The sequence below is a fragment of the Camelina sativa genome, chromosome 8 (assembly GCF_030686135.1).
Source record: "Camelina sativa cultivar CO46 ecotype springtype chromosome 8, ASM3068613v1".
Classification (NCBI taxonomy): domain Eukaryota; kingdom Viridiplantae; phylum Streptophyta; class Magnoliopsida; order Brassicales; family Brassicaceae; genus Camelina; species Camelina sativa.
The window spans coordinates 13,269,086-13,291,643 of NC_141887.1; the positions used below are offsets into that span (position 1 = coordinate 13,269,086).

Genomic DNA, 22,558 nt, shown 5'->3' on the forward strand with positions numbered 1-22,558 from the left:
TGTTAATGTTTATAGGGTCAAAATATGTAACAATCCAAGGCATTTGACTAATTAGAAGAGTTCGGGTTGAATTCGAATTGTTTAGACAACACTTATACCCATATTGTCCTAAAACAGGCTAAAATCGAGAAAACATTGATTCGAAGAAGTAAACAGCTTTGTTACTGTTTCTAGGCTCAGAATGTGTGACACTCGAATGTATTTGACTAATTGTAAGTGTTTGGGATGAATTTGGAGTGTTTAGACAACACTTAAACCTGTTTTATCCCAAAACAAGCTTAAACCGAGAAAACATTGATTCGAAGCAGTAAACAGCTTTGTTACTGTTTCTAGGGTCAAAATATGTAACAATCCAATGCATTTGACTAATTATAAGAGTTCGGGTTGAATTTAAAGTGTTTAGACAACAATTATACCCATTTTGTCCCGAAACAGGCTAAAACCGAGAAAACATTGATTTGAAGTAGTAAAAAGCTTTGTTACTGTTTCTGGGTGAGAATGCGTGACAATCCAATTCATTCGACTAATTGTAAGAGTTCGTGATGAATTTGGAGTGTTTAGACATCACATAAACCCGTTTTATCCCAAAATAGGCTTAAACCGAGAAAAGAGGCTAAAACAAGGAAAACATTGATTCGAATCAGTAAACAGCTTTGTTAATGTTTATAGGGTCAAAATATGTAACAATCCAAAGCATTTGACTAATTACAATTGTTCGGGTTGAATTAGAATTATTTAGACAACACTTATACCCATTTTGTCCCGAAAGAGGCTAAAACCGAGAAAATATTGATTCGAAGCAGTAAACAGCTTTGTTACTGTTTCTAGGGTCAGAATTTGTGACACTCAAATGCATTTGACTAATTATAAGTGTTTGGGATGAATTTGGAGTGTTTAGATAACACTTAAACCTGTTTTATCCTAAAACAGGCTAAAACCGAGAAAACATTGATTCGAAGCAGTAAACAGCTTTGTTACTGTTTGTAGGGTCAGAATGTGTGTCAATCCAATGCATTTGATTAATTATAAGAGTTTGGATGAATTTGGAGTATTTAAGACAACACTTAAACCTGTTTTATCCCAAAACAGGCTTAAACCTAGAAAACAAGCTAAAACCGAGAAAACATTGATTCGAAGCAGTAACCAGCTTCGTTACTGTTTCTAGGGTCAAAATATGTAACAATCCAAAGAATTTGACTAATTATAAGAGTTCGGGTTAAATTTGAATTGTTTAGACAACACATATACACATTTTGTCCCGAAACAGGCTAAAACCGAGAAAATATTGATTCGAAGTAGTAAACATCTTTGTTACTGTTTCTAGGGTCAGAGTGTGTCAATCCAATACATTTGACTAATTGTATGAGTTTGAGATGAATTTGGAGTGTTTAGACATCACTTAAACTTGTTTTATCCCAAAACAGAATTAAATTGAGAAAACATGCTAAAACAAGGAAAACATTGATTCGAATCAGTAAACAGCTTTGTTAATGTTTATAGGGTCAAAATATGTAACAATCCAAAGCATTTGACTAATTAGAAGAGTTCGGCTTGAATTTGAATTGTTTAGACAACACTTATACCCATTTTGTCCCGAAACAGGCTAAAATCGAGAAAACATTGATTCGAAGCAGTAAACAGGTTTGTTACTGTTTCTAGGGTCAGAATGTGTGACACTCGAATGCATTTGACTAATTGTGAGTGTTTGGGATGAATTTGGAGTGTTTAGACAACACTTAAACCTGTTTTATCCCAAAACAAGCTTAAACCGAGAAAACATTGATTCAAAGCAGTTAACAGCTTTGTTACTGTTTCTAGGGTCAAAATATGTAACAATCCAATGCATTTGACTAATTATAAGAGTTCGGGTTGAATTTAAAGTGTTTAGACAACAATTATACCCATTTTGTCCCGAAACAGGCTAAAACCGAGAAAACATTGATTTGAAGTAGTAAAAAGCTTTGTTACTTTTTCTGGGTGAGAATGTGTGACAATCCAATTCATTTGACTAATTGTAAGAGTTCGTGATGAATTTGGAGTGTTTAGACATCACTTAAACCCGTTTTATCCCAAAATAGGCTTAAACCGAGAAAACAGGCTAAAACAAGGAAAACATTGATTCGAATCAGAAAACAGCTTTGTTAATGTTTATAGGGTCAAAATATGTAACAATCCAAAGCATTTGACTAATTACAATTGTTCGGGTTGAATTAGAATTGTTTAGACAACACTTATACCCATTTTGTCCCGGAAGAGGCTAAAACCGAGAAAATATTGATTCGAAGCAGTAAACAGCTTTGTTACTGTTTCTAGGGTCAGAATTTGTGACACTCAAATGCATTTGACTAATTGTAAGTGTTTGGGATGAATTTGGAGTGTTTAGATAACACTTAAACTTGTTTTATCCCAAAAAAGGCTAAAACCGAGAAAACATTGATTCGAAGCAGTAAACAGCTTTGTTACTGTTTGTAGGGTCAGAATGTGTGTCAATCCAATGCATTTGATTAATTGTAAGAGTTTGGGATGAATTTGGAGTATTTAGACAACACTTAAACCTGTTTTATCCCAAAACAGACTTAAACCTAGAAAACAGGCTAAAACCGAGAAAACATTGATTTGAAGCAGTAACCAGCTTCGTTACTGTTTCTAGGGTCAAAATATGTAACAATCCAAAGAATTTGACTAATTATAAGAGTTCGGGTTAAATTTGAATTGTTTAGACAACACTTATACACATTTTGTCCCGAAACAGGCTAAAACCGAGAAAATATTGATTCGTAGCAGTAACCAGCTTTGTTACTGTTTATACGCTCAAAATATGTAATAATCCAATGCATTTGACTAATTATAAGAGTTCGGGTTGAATTTTGAATGTTTAGACAACACTTATACCCATTTTGTCACGAAATAGGCTAAAACCGAGAAAACATTGATTCGAAGTAGTAAACATCTTTGTTACTGTTTCTAGGGTCAGAGTGTGTCAATCCAATGCATTTGACTAATTGTATGAGTTTGAGATGAATTTGGAGTGTTTATACATCACTTAAACCCGTTTTATCCCAAATAAGACTTAAATTGAGAAAACAGGCTAAAACAAGGAAAACATTGATTTGAATCAGTAAACTGCTTTGTTAATGTTTATAGGGTCAAAATATGTAACAATCCAAAGCATTTGACTAATTAGAAGAGTTCGGGTTGAATTCGAATTGTTTAGACAACACTTATACCCATTTTGTCCCGAAAGAGGCTAAAACCGAGAAAATATGATTCGAAGCAGTAAACAGCTTTGTTACTGTTTCTAGGGTCAGAATTTGTGACACTCAAATGCATTTGACTAATTGTAAGTGTTTGGGATGAATTTGGAGTGTTTAGATAACACTTAAACCTGTTTTATCCCAAAACAGGCTAAAACCGAGAAAACATTGATTTGAAGCAGTAAACAGCTTTGTTACTGTTTGTAGGGTCAGAATGTGTGTCAATCCAATGCATTTGATTAATTGTAAGAGTTTGGGATGAATTTGGAGTATTTAGACAACACTTAAACCTGTTTTATCCCAAAACAGACTTAAACCTAGAAAACAGGCTAAAACCGAGAAAACATTGATTTGAAGCAGTAACCAGCTTCGTTACTGTTTCTAGGGTCAAAATATGTAACAATCCAAAGAATTTGACTAATTATAAGAGTTCGGGTTAAATTTGAATTGTTTAGACAACACTTATACACATTTTGTCCCGAAACAGGCTAAAACCGAGAAAATATTGATTCGTAGCAGTAACCAGCTTTGTTAGTGTTTATACGCTCAACATATGTAATAATCCAATGCATTTGACTAATTATAAGAGTTCGGGTTGAATTTTGAATGTTTAGACAACACTTATACCCATTTTGTCACGAAATAGGCTAAAACCGAGAAAACATTGAGTCGAAGTAGTAAACATCTTTGTTACTGTTTCTAGGGTCAGAGTGTGTCAATCCAATGCATTTGACTAATTGTATGAGTTTGAGATGAATTTGGAGTGTTTATACATCACTTAAACCCGTTTTATCCCAAATAAGACTTAAATTGAGAAAACAGGCTAAAACAAGGAAAACATTGATTTGAATCAGTAAACTGCTTTGTTAATGTTTATAGGGTCAAAATATGTAACAATCCAAAGCATTTGACTAATTAGAAGAGTTCGGGTTGAATTCGAATTGTTTAGACAACACTTATACCCATTTTGTCCCGAAAGAGGCTAAAACCGAGAAAATATGATTCGAAGCAGTAAACAGCTTTGTTACTGTTTCTAGGGTCAGAATTTGTGACACTCAAATGCATTTGACTAATTGTAAGTGTTTGGGATGAATTTGGAGTGTTTAGATAACACTTAAACCTGTTTTATCCCAAAACAGACTAAAACCGAGAAAACATTGATTTGAAGCAGTAAACAGCTTTGTTACTGTTTGTAGGGTCAGAATGTGTGTCAATCCAACGCATTTGATTAATTGTAAGAGTTTGGGATGAATTTGGAGTATTTAGACAACACTTAAACCTGTTTTATCCCAAAACAGACTTAAACCTAGAAAACAGGCTAAAACCGAGAAAACATTGATTTGAAGCAGTAACCAGCCTCGTTACTGTTTCTAGGGTCAAAATATGTAACAATCCAAAGAATTTGACTAATTATAAGAGTTCGGGTTAAATTTGAATTGTTTAGACAACACTTATACACATTTTGTCCCGAAACAGGCTAAAACCGAGAAAATATTGATTCGTAGCAGTAACCAGCTTTGTTACTGTTTATACGCTCAAAATATGTAATAATCCAATGCATTTGACTAATTATAAGAGTTCGGGTTGAATTTGGAATGTTTAGACAACACTTATACCCATTTTGTCACGAAATAGGCTAAAACCGAGAAAACATTGATTCGAAGTAGTAAACATCTTTGTTACTGTTTCTAGGGTCAGAGTGTGTCAATCCAATGCATTTGACTAATTGTATGAGTTTGAGATGAATTTGGAGTGTTTAGACATCACTTAAACCCGTTTTATCCCAAAACAGACTTAAATTGAGAAAACAGGCTAAAACAAGGAAAACATTGATTCGAATGAGTAAACAGCTTTGTTAATGTTTATAGGGTCAAAATATGTAACAATACAAAGCATTTGACTAATTAGAAGAGTTCGGGTTGAATTCGAATTGTTTAGACAACACTTATACCCATTTTGTCCCGAAACAGGCTAAAACCGAGAAAACATTGATTCGAAGCAGTAAACAGCTTTGTTACTGTTTCTAGGGTCAGAATGTGTGACACTCGAATGCATTTGACTAATTGTGAGTGTTTGGGATGAATTTGGAGTGTTTAGACAACACTTAAACCTGTTTTATCCCAAAACAAGCTTAAACCGAGAAAACACTGATTCGAAGCAGTAAACAGCTTTGTTACTGTTTCTAGGGTCAAAATATGTAACAATCCAATGCATTTGACTAATTAGAAGAGTTCGGGTTGAATTTAAAGTGTTTAGACAAAAATTATACCCATTTTGTCCCGAAACAGGCTAAAACCGAGAAAACATTGATTTGAAGCAGTAACCAGCTTCGTAACTGTTTCTAGGGTCAAAATATGTAACAATCCAAAGAATTTGACTAATTATAAGAGTTCGGGTTAAATTTGAATTGTTTAGACAACACTTATACCCATTTTGTCCCGAAAGAGGCTAAAACCGAGAAAACATTGACTCGAAGCAGTAAACAGCTTTGTTACTGTTTCTAGGGTCAGAATGTGTAACAATCCAATGCATTTGACTAATTATAAGAGTTCGGGTTGAATTTAAAGTGTTTAGACAACAATTATACCCATTTCGTACCGAAAGAGGCTAAAACCGAGAAAACATTGATTCGAAGTAGTAAACATCTTTGTTACTGTTTCTAGGGTCAGAGTGTGTCAATCCAATGCATTTGACTAATTGTATGAGTTTGAGATGAATTTGGAGTGTTTAGACATCACTTAAACCCGTTTTATCCCAAAACAGACTTAAATTGAGAAAACAGGCTAAAACAAGGAAAACATTGATTCGAATCAGTAAACAGCTTTGTTAATGTTTATAGGGTCAAAATATGTAACAATCCAAAGCATTTGACTAATTAGAAGAGTTCGGGTTGAATTCGAATTGTTTAGACAACACTTATACCCATTTTGTCCCGAAACAGGCTAAAACCGAGAAAACATTGATTCGAAGCAGTAAACAGCTTTGTTACTGTTTCTAGGGTCAGAATGTGTGACACTCGAATGCATTTGACTAATTGTGAGTGTTTGGGATGAATTTAGAGTGTTTAGACAACACTTAAACCTGTTTTATCCCAAAACAAGCTTAAACCGAGAAAACACTGATTCGAAGCAGTAAACAGCTTTGTTACTGTTTCTAGGGTCAAAATATGTAACAATCCAATGCATTTGACTAATTAGAAGAGTTCGGGTTGAATTTAAAGTGTTTAGACAACAATTATACCCATTTTGTCCCGAAACAGGCTAAAACCGGGAAAACATTGATTCGAAGCAGTAAACAGCTTTGTTACTGTTTCTAGGGTCAGAGTGTGTGACACTCGAATGCATTTGACTAATTGTAATAGTTCGTGATGAATTTGGAGTGTTTAGACATCACTTAAACCCGGTTTATCCCAAAATAGGCTTAAACCGAGAAAACAGGCTAAAACAAGGAAAACATTGATTCAAACAGCTTTGTTAATGTTTATAGGGTCAAAATATGTAACAATCCAAAGCATTTGACTAATTACAATTGTTTCGGTTGAATTAGAATTGTTTAGACAACACTTATACCCATTTTATCCCAAAAGAGGCTAAAACCGAGAAAATACTGATTCGAAGCAGTAAACAGCTTTGTTACTGTTTCTAGGGTCAGAATTTGTGACACTCAAATGCATTTTACTAATTGTAAGTGTTTGGGATGAATTTGGAGTGTTTAGATAACACTTCAACCTGTTTTATCCCAAAACAGGCTAAAACCAAGAAAACATTGATTCAAAGCAGTAAACAGCTTTGTTACTGTTTGTAGGGTCAGAATATGTGTCAATCCAATGCATTTGACTAATTGCAAGAGTTTGGGATGAATTTGGAGTGTTTAGACAACACTTAAACCTGTTTTATCCCTGAACAGGCTGAAACCTAGAAAACAGGCTAAAACCGAGAAAACATTGATTCGAAGCAGTAAACAGCTTCGTTACTGTTTCTATTGTCAAAATATGTAACAATCCAATGCATTTGACTAATTATAAGAGTTCGGGATGAATTTGGAGTGTTTAGACAACACTTAAACCTGTTTTATCCCAAAACAGGCTTAAACCTAGAAAACAGGCTAAAACCGAGAAAACATTGATTCGAAGCAGTAACCAGCTTCGTTACTGTTTCTAGGGTCAAAATATGTAACAATCCAAAGAATTTGACTAATTACAAGAGTTTGGGTTAAATTTGAATTGTTTAGACAACACTTATAAACAGTTTGTCCCGAAACAGGCTAAAACCGAGAAAATATTGATTCGAAGCAGTAACCAGCTTTGTTACTGTTTATACGGTCAAAATATGTAACAATCCAATGCATTTGACTAATTATAAGAGTTCGGGTTGAATTTGGAATGTTTAGACAACACTTATACCCATTTTGTCACGAAATAGGCTAAAACCGAGAAAACATTGATTCGAAGTAGTAAACATCTTTGTTACTGTTTCTAGGGTCAGAGTGTGACAATCCAATTCATTTGACTAATTGTATGAGTTCGTGATGAATTTGGAGTGTTTAGACATCACTTAAACCCGTTTTATCCCAAAATAGGCTTAAACCGAGAAAACAGGCTAAAACAAGGAAAACATTGATTCGAATCAATAAATAGCTTTGTTAATGTTTATAGGGTCAAAATATGTAACAATCCAGAGCATTTGCTAATTAAAAGAGTTCGGGTTGTGATGTTCATATATTTTACCTTGTTTTCCCTTAGTTTATTCACAAATTTTGCATCTTTTGCTATCCATTTAGGCCATTATTGTGTAGCTTTAGGACTAATCATGCATTAGAGTATAGTTGCATTGCATTTGCATCTTTTCATGCATAAACAGGTGATTTTGGAGCTTAAGGAGCATGGAAGCAATGCTGAGGAGAAGTGAAGCAATCCTGAGGAGAAAACAAGAGAGTTAAGGCTGTAGAATCAAGGTCCGGAGTCCAACTCCACCGCACCACTCGACCACCACTCAACCGTGCGCTGAGGAGGACTCGACCGAGTGGAGAATGCACGAGAGAAGCCAGCTCGACCAGCCACTCGACCGAGCACTGGTCGAGTTGACCGAGCCGTTGACTACTTTGACTTTTTGTATTTTTAGGGCTTCCACCTCACCTCCTATATAAGGCCCTTGTACCTGCAGCCACCAAAGAGTCCAGCTTTTTAGAGAGTCTAAAACCTAGTTTTTACCTTTTTTAGATTTTATTCCTTTTGAACTTTCTTTTATTTTTAGATTTTGTACTTGTTTAAGAAAGAAAGACTAGATCCTTGTATTTTGTTTGTTTTATAACTTTCAAAATATTAAGATTTCGAGTTTTATTTCTTCATCAACATTGTAGATCTCTGTTTCATCTTTCTAATGATGCAAGTTTCATTATTTTCTGGGTTTTTGACATATTTCACCATGTGTTCTCGTGAGTAGTTTGCTTAGGACCTTGAGGATGGGTTATGCTGGGTTGATCTTGTGGTTTGTTTGATTTGGTCAAGCTTGATTGTTGTAGATCTCTTCTAGGCTAGATGATCTTAATGCTGATCCTATATCTGAGAAGGTAGGGTTTGATTTTAAGCATCTTAGCATCACACCAATGTCTAAGGAGCATAGATAAGGCTAGATCTAGAGCTTACCATTAGGCTTGCTAAGAGATTAGAAGTCTTGTTTGGTTTGAGATGTATTGCTTAATGCCTGCTTGTGTAGATTCTTTACTTTGTGAGAACAAGTCTAGAAATGCATAGGTTTGATTGTTTCTTGCCATGAGAGTGGATTAAACATGTCTTAGAATAGTATGTCTAGAGATCAGCTCAAAGTTTGTTGACCAAGTTAGATAACCACAGTGATTAGCTCAGCCCATGAATCCCTCCTCAAGGCCTTCTTTGTTTATTGATATCTTAGTCTAAATATCATTGCTTGCTTGTTGTTTGATTAGTTTTTGCATTGCTCTGTTTTTCTTGTGTTGCTCTGTTTTCACGTTTAAGTCTAGCTCGACCACGTACTCGACCTACACTTGGTCGAGTGCTGCTCGAGTTCATCCCCAGAACTTGTGTTTTTGATTTGTGATTGTCTTGTTTCATTCCTGTTTCATTTCCATTGCATTCACTTAGTTTCCTGATCATTACTTGTCTTGCATTAGTTCATTAGCATAGTGTCTATCTCTGTTCTAGTTTCATTATAGCTTTAATTTGTCTGTTCTGTTTGCATTTAGTATCTTGTTCTAGTTGTTTTTACTTTCTGCATTTCATATCTCATTTTAGGATTGTTAGTGACAAACAATCTTTACAATTGGCTTGACTTAGACTCATATGCACATCTTAATTGTTCACAATCACTCAGATAGGATTGACACCTCTTATACTGCAACTGCATAAGGGGAATTGAAACACCCTGACTTCTATTCATTCCATACATCATCATTCCATACATCATTCATTCACACACCACAAAGAAAGTAAGTTTCAATTTGGCGCCGTTGCCCATTTGAGTGTGTTTTTGACATTTAGGATCATTATTAGTCTAAGATTAAGTTCGTTTAAACACTTGTGAAGTTACTGAACTCGAATCTTCCTTTGCTTGGCTGTTTTGTGTTTCAGGTACCAGCTCGACCACCTACTCGACCGAGCTGTGATTGAGCACTTGATCGAGCCAGAAGCCGGATACAATTAGCCATTACTTCCCAGTCGACTCGACCACCCACTCGAGCCTGCGCTCAACCGTGTACCTGTTCGAGTCTATAGTAGAGTTTGTTGATGCACACAAGGTCAAAAGGCAAAGACAGTCTTCAACAGCCTATTGACAACATCCACAGGCTACAAAAGGGTTTGAGACATAAGCAAGGAAGAGTAGTTCAACAACAACAAGGTCAAGACATCATGGAGCAACAAGCTATCCATGAGCAAAGACCAAGGCACATTGGTGCAGGAGATGCACCCAATACCCACAACCAAAGGGCTGGAATTGTGCCACCTTCAGTAGCAAACAATAACTTTGAGATCAAGAGTGGATTGATCTCAATGATACAAGCCAACAAGTTTCATGGGTTGCCAATGGAGGATCCACTAGATCACCTTGATGAGTTTGACAGAATATGTGGACTCACTAAGATCAATGGAGTGAGTGAAGATGGATTCAAATTAAGGCTCTTCCCATTTTCTCTTGGAGACAAAGCTCACCTTTGGGAGAAGACTCTTCCTACTGGAGCTATCACCACATGGGATGCATGCAAGAAAGCTTTTCTGGCCAAGTTCTTCTCCAATGCAAGGATTGCTAGGCTGAGGAATGAGATTTTTGGGTTTGCTCAAAGGAATAATGAGAGCTTTTGTGAAGCTTGGGAGAGGTTTAAAGGATTCCAAACTCAGTGTCCTCACCATGGCTTCAGCAATGAGTCACTTCTAAGCACCTTGTATAGAGGAGTGCTTCCCAAGATAAGAATGCTTCTTGACACAGCCTCTAATGGCAACTTCCTCAACAAGAATGTGGAAGAAGGATGGGAATTAGTTGAGAATCTTGCTCAATCTGATGGCAATTATAATGAGGATTATGATAGGACCATAAGGAGCTCCTCAACTGATCAAGAGGACAAGTATAAGAAGGATTTGAAGATGGTCAATGAGAAGCTTGACAAGATACTCCTCAGCCATCCAAGTCCATTCACTTCATTGGTGAAGAGGAAGCTCCAGTTCAAGAGGGGGAGCCTGAATTTGCTGAGTTGTGCTACATGCAAAACCAGGGAGGATTCAAAGGCTATAACCAAGGAGGTTTCAAAAACAACAATCTCTCTTATAGGAGCACCAATGTGGCCAACCCTCAAGACCAGGTCTATCCACCTCAACAACCTCAACAGCAACAAAACTACATCCCCAAGCAACAACACCAAGTGTTCCAGCCCCAATTGTGTCCCCCACCAGGGTTTCAGACTAACCAAGGCCAAGAACAAGACTTAAGAACAATGATGCAACAGTTGTTGATTGGGCAAACACAAGGCAAGATTGAGGAAGCCAAACAGTTTGCTGAGTTGAATCAAAGGCTCACATCACAGTACAATGATCTGAACATGAAGTTTGAAGGTCTCAACTCCAGAATGAAGTATATGGAGAGTAACATTGCCTCTACTTCAGCTCCTAAACCCAACCAACTCCCTGGAAAAGCTGTTCAAAATCCAAGGGAGTTCACTGCAAAAGCCATTCATATCTCTGATGAGGAAGTCACTGAGGACAGTGAAGTCCAAGTTTGGGGGAATTCATTAGTTACTGAAGCCCCAAGTGACGTTTGTGCAAAGCAACCGGAGTCTGTTATTGCACTCGACCAAGTACTCGAACAGCCACTCGACCGAGTGCATGCTCGAGTGGTCGATCGAGTTGCAGATTCAGAAGCTGCCAAGCCTGCTACGTACATTCCTCCTGCCTACAAGCCACCTCTTCCATTCCCAGGACGTTTCAAAGCACAAAAGATTAAGGAGCTTAGGGAAATCATTGAGAGAAAGGAGATGATGGCTAAGCAACAAGAGGAAGAGAAGGCTTTGAAGGAAGTGGTTGTGATTGAGAAAAAAGAAGAAGTGTTAGCCATACAAGAGATCACCATTGCTTACCAAGAAGAAGAGAGAGGACCTGCCTTGGAACAGTATGATCCATATCCTCTCTACAAAGACTTTTTGCTTGATTTGTCAAAGAAGAAGGTTGAAGCTCAAGATAAGAAGGATCTTGAGGACCTTGGAGGAGTTATCATTCCAATCAAGCTTAAGGATCCAGGTCCATTCTATCTGCCTTGCACACTTAGCTATCTTCACTACAACCAATGCCTTTGTGATTTGGGCGCTTCAACAAGTGTGATGCCATACTCCATAGCACAAAAGCTTGGGAGAACTGATTTCAAATCCACCAACCTTCATATATGTCTAGCTGATGGGTCAAACAAGGAGATAGTTGGAAGGTTGGAGAATGTTCCAGTCAAGATAGGGAAGGCAAGGGTTCACACTGATTTTGTGGTGTTGGAGATGGACAAGGAACCTGAAGATCCAATCATTCTTGGAAGGCCATTCCTAGCCACTGTTGGAGCAGTTATTGATGTCAAAGAGGGTCTTGTGACCTTGAACATTGCTGAAGATATAGCCATGAAGTTTAACATCTATAACCCAACCAACCTTCCTACCATTGATGATCAACCTTTTACTATCAAGGACAAAGGAGGTCAAGAACGTTCAAGTGGTGAAGCAACTCCAAAGGCTAAGCTCTCCTTTCAAGATGATTCTGTGGAAAAGCTTAAGAGGTCAGTCAAGAGTTGACTAGTATGGTTGAGGATCTTCAAGTTAAGCTGAACAAGAGGTCCTTAAGGAAGGCAAGACCAAGGCTCAAAATCAAGAAGAAACATGGTTTGTGTGTTAAGGGTGAGGTGATCAAGGATCAACTTCACAGTGATCAAGAGGTTCCAGGGAAGATTTCATCACCTCCTTGGTATCTAAACCAAGTCTAAAAAGGACACCAAAGTCAAGCTTAGTGACTTTAAACAAGCTCACTAGGGAGGAAGTCCCTAAGGTATCCTTTGTAAATATGGTTTATTTTCCTTGTAATTTTGATGTGTTTTCTTTTATGTTGGTGTTGGACAGGCCTTTAGGTGAGAATGTAGTTGGGTAAGGAGAGATTTAGACTTGGAGAAGGAGACTCGCAAGCCCACCCGACCTACCCACGAGAGGTACTCGACCGAGCTGGAAAGGAATTGAGGCCCATTTGATCTTCAAATCGCTAGAACGATCGAGTGGAGGGAAGAACAAGAAGAAAAATTTTGAAATTTCAAAATTTGGTCAAGGTGCTCGACCGTGTACAGTCGAGTGTGGGGTCGAGTGGCAGCAAAAAGCAGGTCAAAGATTCCCATTTCAAATTTGAATGGTATGGACGCTCCACCCTTGTCTCTTTGTCCCCTTAGCTTCTTTATATAGACCTTGCACGAAATTATACCTCTCACATTCTCTCATTTGCTCAAAACCATTGAATTCAAGTTTTAAAGTCTCTCTCATAGCTTATCTTTTGCTCAAGCTTAGTTCTTTCAAGTTTTTGGTTCACTAACCTATTAACTTTGAGCTTTGAGTCTATTCCCTTCAGTTCTATTTGAAAAATGTCTTCAAGAATCACTAGGAAGTCTCAACAAACCGCTGCAACCTCCATGGAACGTCATGATGCTAGCCTTGAATCAAGAGAAGAAGCTGGAAGGGCCACTCGACGCCCCACTCGATCATGCACTCGACCGAGTGGTGGTTCGAGCAGCCGGTCGAGCCAGATGTCGCGTCCAAGGAGAGAGAGAGTTGAGGAAGTTTATGGGGCTTTGCATGGAGGGCTACAAAGAAGATAGTTGTGAGTTTCTAGCCACAGTCAAGCTGCATACATATGCAAGGAAGGATGCTGAGTTTGGAGCTGGTCACATTGCTTTCACAATCAAGGGGAAAAGGTATGAACTTTCAATGAAGAAGATAGCCAATGTGTTTGGTTTTGAGGTTGGGAGCAATAGGAGTTTGATGATTCCAAGAGAAGAGCTCTATGCTGTGTGGGAAACCATTGGGGACAACAAATACTACTCATCCTCCAATTCCAAGAGTTCAAGGATAAGGAGCCCAGTCCTAAGATACTTCCACAAAGCTTTTGCCAACACCTTCTTTGCTAGGAAGGAAACTGGGAACATTAATGAGGGGGAGCTAAAGATGATTGATTTGGCTCTCAATGGAGTCATCTTCCAAGCAAGAAATGGTACCATCATTCTTGGGAGCACTGTGGAGACTGACCTAGCAATGGTGCTCATTGACCACATGATTTACTTGAGAAGTTGGGTAGGCAAGTTGGAGAATAAAGGATCAAGAGGAGCACTAACCATTGGAGGCATCATTACTCCAATCCTACAAGCTGCTAAGGTTCCACTTAGAGGAGAAAGGGTTTCACCAAGATGGATTGACTCTAGCTACCTCACCTCTACTCTCATCCTAGCCAAGGAGATGCATCAAGGGAATCACATTTTCAACTTTGAACTTCCAATACTTGGGAAAAAGCAACTGATTTTGCCTAACCAAGAGCTCACCACCATTCAAGAAGGAGCCAACAATGACTTTTGGCCAGCTGAGGAGCATTTGTTTGATGGGATAGTTCAATTTAGAGTTGATGAAGCTGGAGATGTGCAAATGGCAGATGGGGAGGAGCAATTTTACTTTGAGGATTATGAGTTCAACCCAAGAGATAGTAGAGAAGTGAGGGAGGCTACCAAGAGATTAACCCTTTTGCAAAAATGGAACAAATGGCATGGGAAGAGGTTTGATAAGCTGAAGAAGAAGGTGACCAACATGGCTAAGTCTATCAAGGGCTTAAAGAAGGAGATTGCTGAGTTGAAGAGTGGGAATTCTTCACCTACACCATCAAGCCCTTTGAGGAGGAGTAGCTCAACTAGAGCACTTTCTAGAGTTGTGAACCCTGTGGAACCAGCTAGGGCTTCAATGTATGAGCCAAATCAGAGGAAGAGGTGCTCAAGTACCCGAGAACAACCATTTTTAAGGTACTCGACCGGGTCACTCGAGCACCCACTCGACCGAGCACCTCCAATGCACTCGGCCGAGTTCCAGCCCAGATCAACCTATGGCTTCCCACCTCCAGCTGCTTATCCAGGATATCAAGGTTACCCTCCCATCTCACCCCAGTACTTCATGGATCCAGCACTCTACCAGCAGTTCTACCAGCAGCAAGGTCAACATTTTGACACTCGTGGTCCAGCTCGACCCCCCCACTCGAGCACGTACTCGACCCAGTCCCGGTCGATTCCCATCGTCGAGCTGCCCCAATCTCCACCTCCAAGTCACCAGCAAGACCCCAACTACTCCTATGACAACATGCAGATGAATGTGGACAACTACTTCCACAATCCCTAAGGTACCACTATCACCTTCACTTGTAGATATCATTGCATTTGACATTGTGTTTTGTTTTTTGTTTTTCATCTTGAATCCTCAATCAAATTTCTTTCACACAGGGACTGTGTGATTTAAGTTTGGGGGAGGGTTTGAGATAGCATTTGACATTGTGTTTTGTGATTCTTATTTCAAATTTTTAGCATCATCATGTTAATACTTGCATATCATCTAAGGCATAGAAAAACCCTAAAAATTTGAAATATTTTGCAAAAATCTTTATAAAAAAAGAGTGTTCATGTAGTTTGCACTGCACATTAGGATCTTGTTTAGCATGTTTCATGTAGGATTGTATAGTATTTTGCATTAGGGATCTATGATGAGTATTCCCTTTTTAGCTTGTTTATTCACTATACTAGGATCAATGCCCAAGTTAATAGTACTTTGATGCTAGTTGAGTGGTTAGAAGAATAAGATTGAACCAAGCCTTGAATTCCTACATTGCATTTGGTCTAAATTGAAGCATGTTGAGATTTGAAACCATTTCCTATTTATAAGAACCTAATATTGACTTTCAATTATCAATGTGTGCATTGCTTTAAACTCATGGATACCATATACATATTTGGATCATCTTCTTCCTTTTTACCACTCTTGTTGATCCAAGTAGCTGATTGAATCATTAGAATCAGTTCCCCTACCCCTCAACCAAACCTTCTTTCAAGCCATGTTTATTCTTGTGTGTGAGAGGCCTATTTTTGGGATTGAGCTTGGTAGAAAGTGTTAGGTTTGAACTGACAAGAGTACAGCCTTGTGTAGTTCTAGTTTGCATTTTTCAAACTAGATAGGACTAGGTGGTTCACTTGTTGGGTTTGGTACTTGGCTATTATGAAAAGAAAAGAGGAAAAAGAGAAAGAAAAGGTTAGAGTCTTTAGGAGGGGAATGTGTTTAAGAAAATTTAAAGTCTAGTGAAAGAATGGGAAGAATAAGGTTGTTTAAAGATGGTTCTAGTTAAAGAAAAGAAAGAAAGAAAAGAGAAGTCTAGCAAAATGCTTATATGTCTTAAGAATAAGAAGAAAAGAGAACCATAGCAAATAAGTAAGAATCCCCCATTCCACTAGAAAGATCAAATAAGAAACCTCTCCTAAGACTTTAAAACCAAAAGAGAAAAGAGTGAAAAAAGAAGAAAAGAAGTTAAAGGGTAGCACTAGGATCAATTGGGTTTAGATTGATAGGATAAACACTTTGGGTGCCTTTGGGTAGACATGGTTTTGTTCTTGTATGTGTCTAAGTGTTCTTACCTTTAGCATTCTTCTAAAGCTCAATCCATTTTTTATGAGAGAACCTTGATATTGATAAGCCCTACTCTAAAAAGAGACCATCATTGTCTCTAAACCTTTTACTGCCAAGCCAAATGAGTTTAAGCATTGCACATAATTGATTCATGTTCTTGATTAATGAATGTTAAAGGAAATGATTTGAATGCATGTTGACATCTAAGGCTCAAATCAGTAAAGGTTGTGATATGCTTGTCTAAAGTCTTTAAGTATAGCTCATTCAACTTGCATCATAGTACTAGTAACTTGGACATTGATTCTAGATAGTCTATTTGCAAGCTTTAGCAGCTGACATCCCACTTTCAAACCTCACCTACCTTTTTTTGTCTTGATTATTTGCTTGAGGGCAAGCAAACACTAAGTTTGGGGGTGTTGATGTTCATATATTTTACCTTGTTTTCCCTTAGTTTATTCACAACTTTTGCATCTTTTGCTATCCATTTAGCCCATTATTGTGTAGCTTTAGGACTAATCATGCATTAGAGTATAGTTGCATTGCATTTGCATCTTTTCATGCATAAACAGGTGATTTTGGAGCTTAAGGAGCATGGAAGCAATGCTGAGGAGAAGTGAAGCAATCCTGAGGAGAAAACAAGAGAGTTAAGGCTGTAGAATCAAGGTCCGGAGTCCAACTCGACTGCACCACTCGACCACCACTCGACCGTGTGCTGAGGAGGACTCGACCGAGTGGAGAATGCACGAGAGAAGCCAGCTCGACCAGCCACTCGACCGAGCACTGGTCGAGTTGACCGAGCGGTTGACTACTTTGACTTTTTGTATTTTTAGGGCTTCCACCTCACCTCCTATATAAGGCCCTTGTACCTGCAGCCACCAAAGAGTCCAGCTTTTTAGAGAGTCTAAAACCTAGTTTTTACCTTTTTTAGATTTTATTCCTTTTGCACTTTCTTTTATTTTTAGATTTTGTACTTGTTTAAGAAAGAAAGACTAGATCCTTGTATTTTGTTTGTTTTATAACTTTCAAAATATTAAGATTTCGAGTTTTATTTCTTCATCAACATTGTAGATCTCTGTTTCATCTTTCTAATGATGCAAGTTTCATTATTTTCTGGGTTTTTGACATATTTCACCATGTGTTCTTGTGAGTAGTTTGCTTAGGACCTTGAGGATGGGTTAGGCTGGGTTGATCTTGTGGTTTGTTTGATTTGGTCAAGCTTGATTGTTGTAGATCTCTTCTAGGCTAGATGATCTTAATGATGATCATATATCTGAGAAGGTAGGGTTTGATTTCAAGCATCTTAGCATCACACCAATGTCTAAGGAGCATAGATAAGGCTAGATCTAGAGCTTACCATTAGGCTTGCTAAGAGATTAGAAGTCTTGTTTGGTTTGAGATGTATTACTTAATGCCTGCTTGTGTAGATTCTTTACTTTGTGAGAACAAGTCTAGAAATGCATAGGTTTGATTGTTTCTTGCCATGAGAGTGGATTAAACATGTCTTAGAATAGTATGTCTAGAGATCAGCTCAAAGTTTTCTTGAGATTTGTTGACCAAGTTAGATAACCACAGTGATTAACTCAGCCCATGAATCCCTCCTCAAGGCCTTCTTTGTTTATTGATATCTTAGTCTAAATATCATTGCTTGCTTGTTGTTTGATTAGTTTTTGCATTGCTCTGTTTTTCTTGTGTTGCTCTGTTTTCACGTTTAAGTCTAGCTCGACCACGTACTCGACCTACACTCGGTCGAGTGCTGCTCGAGTTCATCCCCAGAACTTGTGTTTTTGATTTGTGATTGTCTTGTTTCATTCCTGTTTCATTTCCATTGCATTCACTTAGTTTCCTGATCATTACTTGTCTTGCATTAGTTCATTAGCATAGTGTCTATCTCTGTTCTAGTTTCATTATAGCTTTAATTTGTCTGTTCTGTTTGCATTTAGTATCTTGTTCTAGTTGTTTTTACTTTCTGCATTTCATATCTCATTTTAGGATTGTTAGTGACAAACAATCTTTACAATTGGCTTGACTTAGACTCATATGCACATCTTAATTGTTCACAATCACTCAGATAGGATTGACACCTCTTATACTGCAACTGCATAAGGGGAATTGAAACATCCTGACTTCTATTCATTCCATACATCATCATTCCATACATCATTCATTCACACACCACAAAGAAAGTCAGTTTCAATTTGGCGCCGTTGCCCATTTGAGTGTGTTTTTGACATTTAGGATCATTATTAGTCTAAGATTAAGTTCGTTTAAACACTTGTGAAGTTACTGAACTCGAATCTTCCTTTGCTTGGCTGTTTTGTGTTTCCGGTACCAGCTCGACCACCTACTCGACCGAGCTGTGATTGAGCACTTGATCGAGCCAGAAGCCGGATACAAAGAAAGTCAGTTTCAGGTTGAATTTGAATTGTTTAGATAACAGTTATACCCATTATGTCCCGAAACAGGCTAAAACCAAGAAAACATTTATTCGAAGCAGTAAAAAGCTTCGTTACTGATTCTAGGGTCAAAATATGTAACAATCCAATGCATTTGACTAATTATAAGTGTTCGGGATGAATTTGGAATGTTTAGACAACACTTATACCCATTTTGTCCCGAAACAGGCTAAAACCGAGAAAACATTGATTCGAAGCACTAAACAGCTTTGTTACTGTTTGTAGGGTCAGAATGTGTGTCAATCCAATACATTTGACTAATTGTAAGAGTTTGGGATGAATTTGGAGTGTTTAGACAACATTTAAACCTGTTTTATCCCAAAACAGGCTTAAACCTAGAAAACAGGCTAAAAGCGAGAAACATTGATTCGAAGCAGTAAGCAGATTTGTTACTGTTTCTAGGGTCAAAATATGTAACAATCCAATGCATTTGACTAATTATAAGAGTTCAGGTTGAATTTGGAGTATTTAGACAACACTTACACCCATATTGTCTCGAAACAGGCAAAAACCGAGAAAACATTGATTTGAAGCAGTAAACAGCTTTGTCACTGTTTCTAGGGTTAGAATGTGTGACAATCGAATGCATTTAACTAATTGTAAGAGTTCGTAATGAATTTGGAGTGTTTAGACAACACTTAAACTTGTTTTATCCCAAAACAAGCTTAAAACGAGAAAACAGGCTATAACAAGGAAAACATTGATTTGAATCAGTAAACAGTTTTGTTAATGTTTAAAGGGTCAAAATATGTAACAATCCAAAGCATTTGACTAATTAGAAGAGTTTGGGTTGAATTTGAATTGTTTCGACAACACTTATACCCATTTTGTCCCGAAACAGGCTAAAACTGAGAAAACATTGATTCGAAGCAGTAAGCAGCTTTGTTACTGTTTCAAGGGTCAGAATGTGTGATAATTGAATGCTTTTGACTATTTGTACGTGTTTGGGATGAATTTGGAATGTTTAGACAACACTTATACCCATTTTGTCACGAAATAGGCTAAAACCAAGAAAACATTGATTCGAAGTAGTAAACATCTTTGTTACTGTTTCTAGGGTCAGAGTGTGTCAATCCAATGCATTTGACTAATTGTATGAGTTTGAGATGAATTTGGAGTGTTTAGACATCACTTAAACCCGTTTTATCCCAAAACAGACTTAAATTGAGAAAACAGGCTAAAACAAGGAAAACATTGATTCGAATCAGTAAACAGCTTTGTTAATGTTTATAGGGTCAAAATATGTAACAATCCAAAGCATTTGACTAATTAGAAGAGTTCGGGTTGAATTTGAATTGTTTCGACAACACTTATACCCATTTTGTCCCGAAACAGGGTAAAACCGAGAAAAACATTGATTCGAAGCAGTAAACAGCTTTGTTACTGTTTCTAGGGTCGGAATGTGTGACACTCGAATGCATTTGACTAATTCTGAGTGTTTGGGATGAATTTGGAGTGTTTAGACAACACTTAAACCTGTTTTATCCCAAAACAAGCTTAAACCGAGAAAACATTGATTCGAAGCAGTAAACAGCTTTGTTACTTTTTCTGGGTGAGAATGTGTGACAATCCAATTCATTTGACTAATTGTAAGAGTTCGTGATTAATTTGGAGTGTTTAGACATCACTTAAACCCACTTTATCCCAAAACATGCTTAAACCGAGAAAACAAGCTAAAACAGGGAAAACATTGATTCGAATCAGTAAAAAGCTTTGTTAATGTTTATAGGGTCAAAATATGTAACAATCCAAAGCATTTGACTAATTACAATTGTTCCGGTTGAATTAGAATAGTTTAGACAACAGTTATACCCATTTTGTCCCGAAAGAGGCTAAAACCGAGAAAATATTGATTCGAAGCAGTAAACAGCTTTGTTAATGTTTCTAGGGTCAGAATTTGTGACACTCAAATGCATTTGACTAATTGTAAGTGTTTGGGATGAATTTGGAGTGTTTAGACAACACTTAAACCTGTTTTATCCCAGAACAGGCTAAAACCGAGAAAACATTGATTCGAAGCAGTAAGCAGCTTCGTTACTGTTTCTATTGTCAAAAGATGTAACAATCCAATGCATTTGACTAATTATAAGAGTTCGGGATGAATTTGGAATGTTTAGACAACACTTATACCCATTTTTTCCCGAAACAGGCTAAAACCGAGAAAACATTGATTCGAAGCAGTAAACAGCTTTGTTACTGTTTGTAGGGTCAGAATGTGTGTCAATCCAATGCATTTGACTAATTGTAAGAGTTTGGGATGAATTTGGAGTGTTTAGACAACATTTAAACCTGTTTTATCCCAAAACAAGGTTAAACCTAGAAAACAGGCTAAAACTGAGAAAACATTGATTCGAAGCAGTAACCAGCTTCGTTACTGTTTCTAGGGTCAAAATATGTAACAATCCAAATAATTTGACTAATTACAAGAGTTCGGGTTAAATTTGTATTGTTTAGACAACACTTATACCCATTTTGTCCCAAAACAGGCTAAAACCGAGAAAATATTGATTCGAAGCAGTAACCAGCTTTGTTACTGTTTATACGGTCAAAATATGTAACAATCCATTGAATTTGACTAATTATAAGAGTTTGGATAGAATTTGGAATGTTTAGACAACACTTATAGCCATTTTGTCACGAAATAGGGGAAAACCGAGAAAACATTGATTCGAAGTAGTAAACATCTTTGTTACTGTTTCTAGGGTCAGAGTGTGTCAATCCAATGCATTTGACTAATTGTATGAGTTTGAGATGAATTTGGAGTGTTTAGATATCACTTAAACCCGTTTTATCCCAAAACGGACTTAAATTGAGAAAACATGCTAAAACAAGGAAAACATTGATTCGAATAAGTAAACAGCTTTGTTAATGTTTATAGGGTCAAAATATGTAACAATCCAAAGCATTTGACTAATTAGAAGAGTTCGGGTTGAATTCGAATTGTTTAGACAACACTTATACCCATTTTGTCCCGAAACAGGCTAAAACCGAGAAAATATCGATTCGAAGCAGTAAACAGCTTTGTTACTGTTTCTAGGGTCAGAATTTGTGACACTTGAATGCATTTGACTAATTGTAAGTGTTTGGGATGAATTTGGAGTCTTTAGACAACACTTAAACCTGTTTTATCCCAAAACAAGCTTAAACCGAGAAAACATTGATTCGAAGCAGTAAACAGCTTTGTTACTGTTTCTAGGGTCAAAATATGTAACAATCCAATGCATTTGACTAATTATAAGAGTTCGGGTTGAATTTAAAGTGTTTAGACAACAATTATACCCATTTTGTCCTGAAACAGGCTAAAACCGAGAAAACGTTTATTTGAAGTAGTAAAAAGCTTTGTTACTGTTTCTGTTTCTGGGTGAGAATGTGTGACAATCCAATTCATTTGACTAATTGTAAGAGTTCGTGATGAATATGGAGTGTTTAGACATCACTTAAACCCGTTTTTTCCCAAAATAGGCTTAAACCGAGAAAACAGGCTAAAACAAGGAAAACATTGATTCGAATCAGTAAACAGCTTTGTTAATGTTTATAGGGTGAAAATATGTAACAATCCAAAGCATTTTCTAATTACAAGAGTTCGGGTTGAATTTGAATTGTTTAGATAACAATTATACCCATTTTGTCCCGAAACAGGCTAAAACCAAGAAAACATTTATTAGAAGCAGT

General features: G+C 37.3%; 1 non-coding gene across 1 annotated transcript; it reads right to left on the bottom strand.

Annotated features, from left to right (window-relative positions):
- Positions 1 to 10,533: 10,533 nt before the first annotated feature.
- Positions 10,534 to 10,640, bottom strand: LOC147940045 (small nucleolar RNA R71). Its single transcript, XR_015564800.1, has one exon. It is a non-coding gene; the product is annotated as a small nucleolar RNA R71 (small nucleolar RNA).
- Positions 10,641 to 22,558: the final 11,918 nt, after the last annotated feature.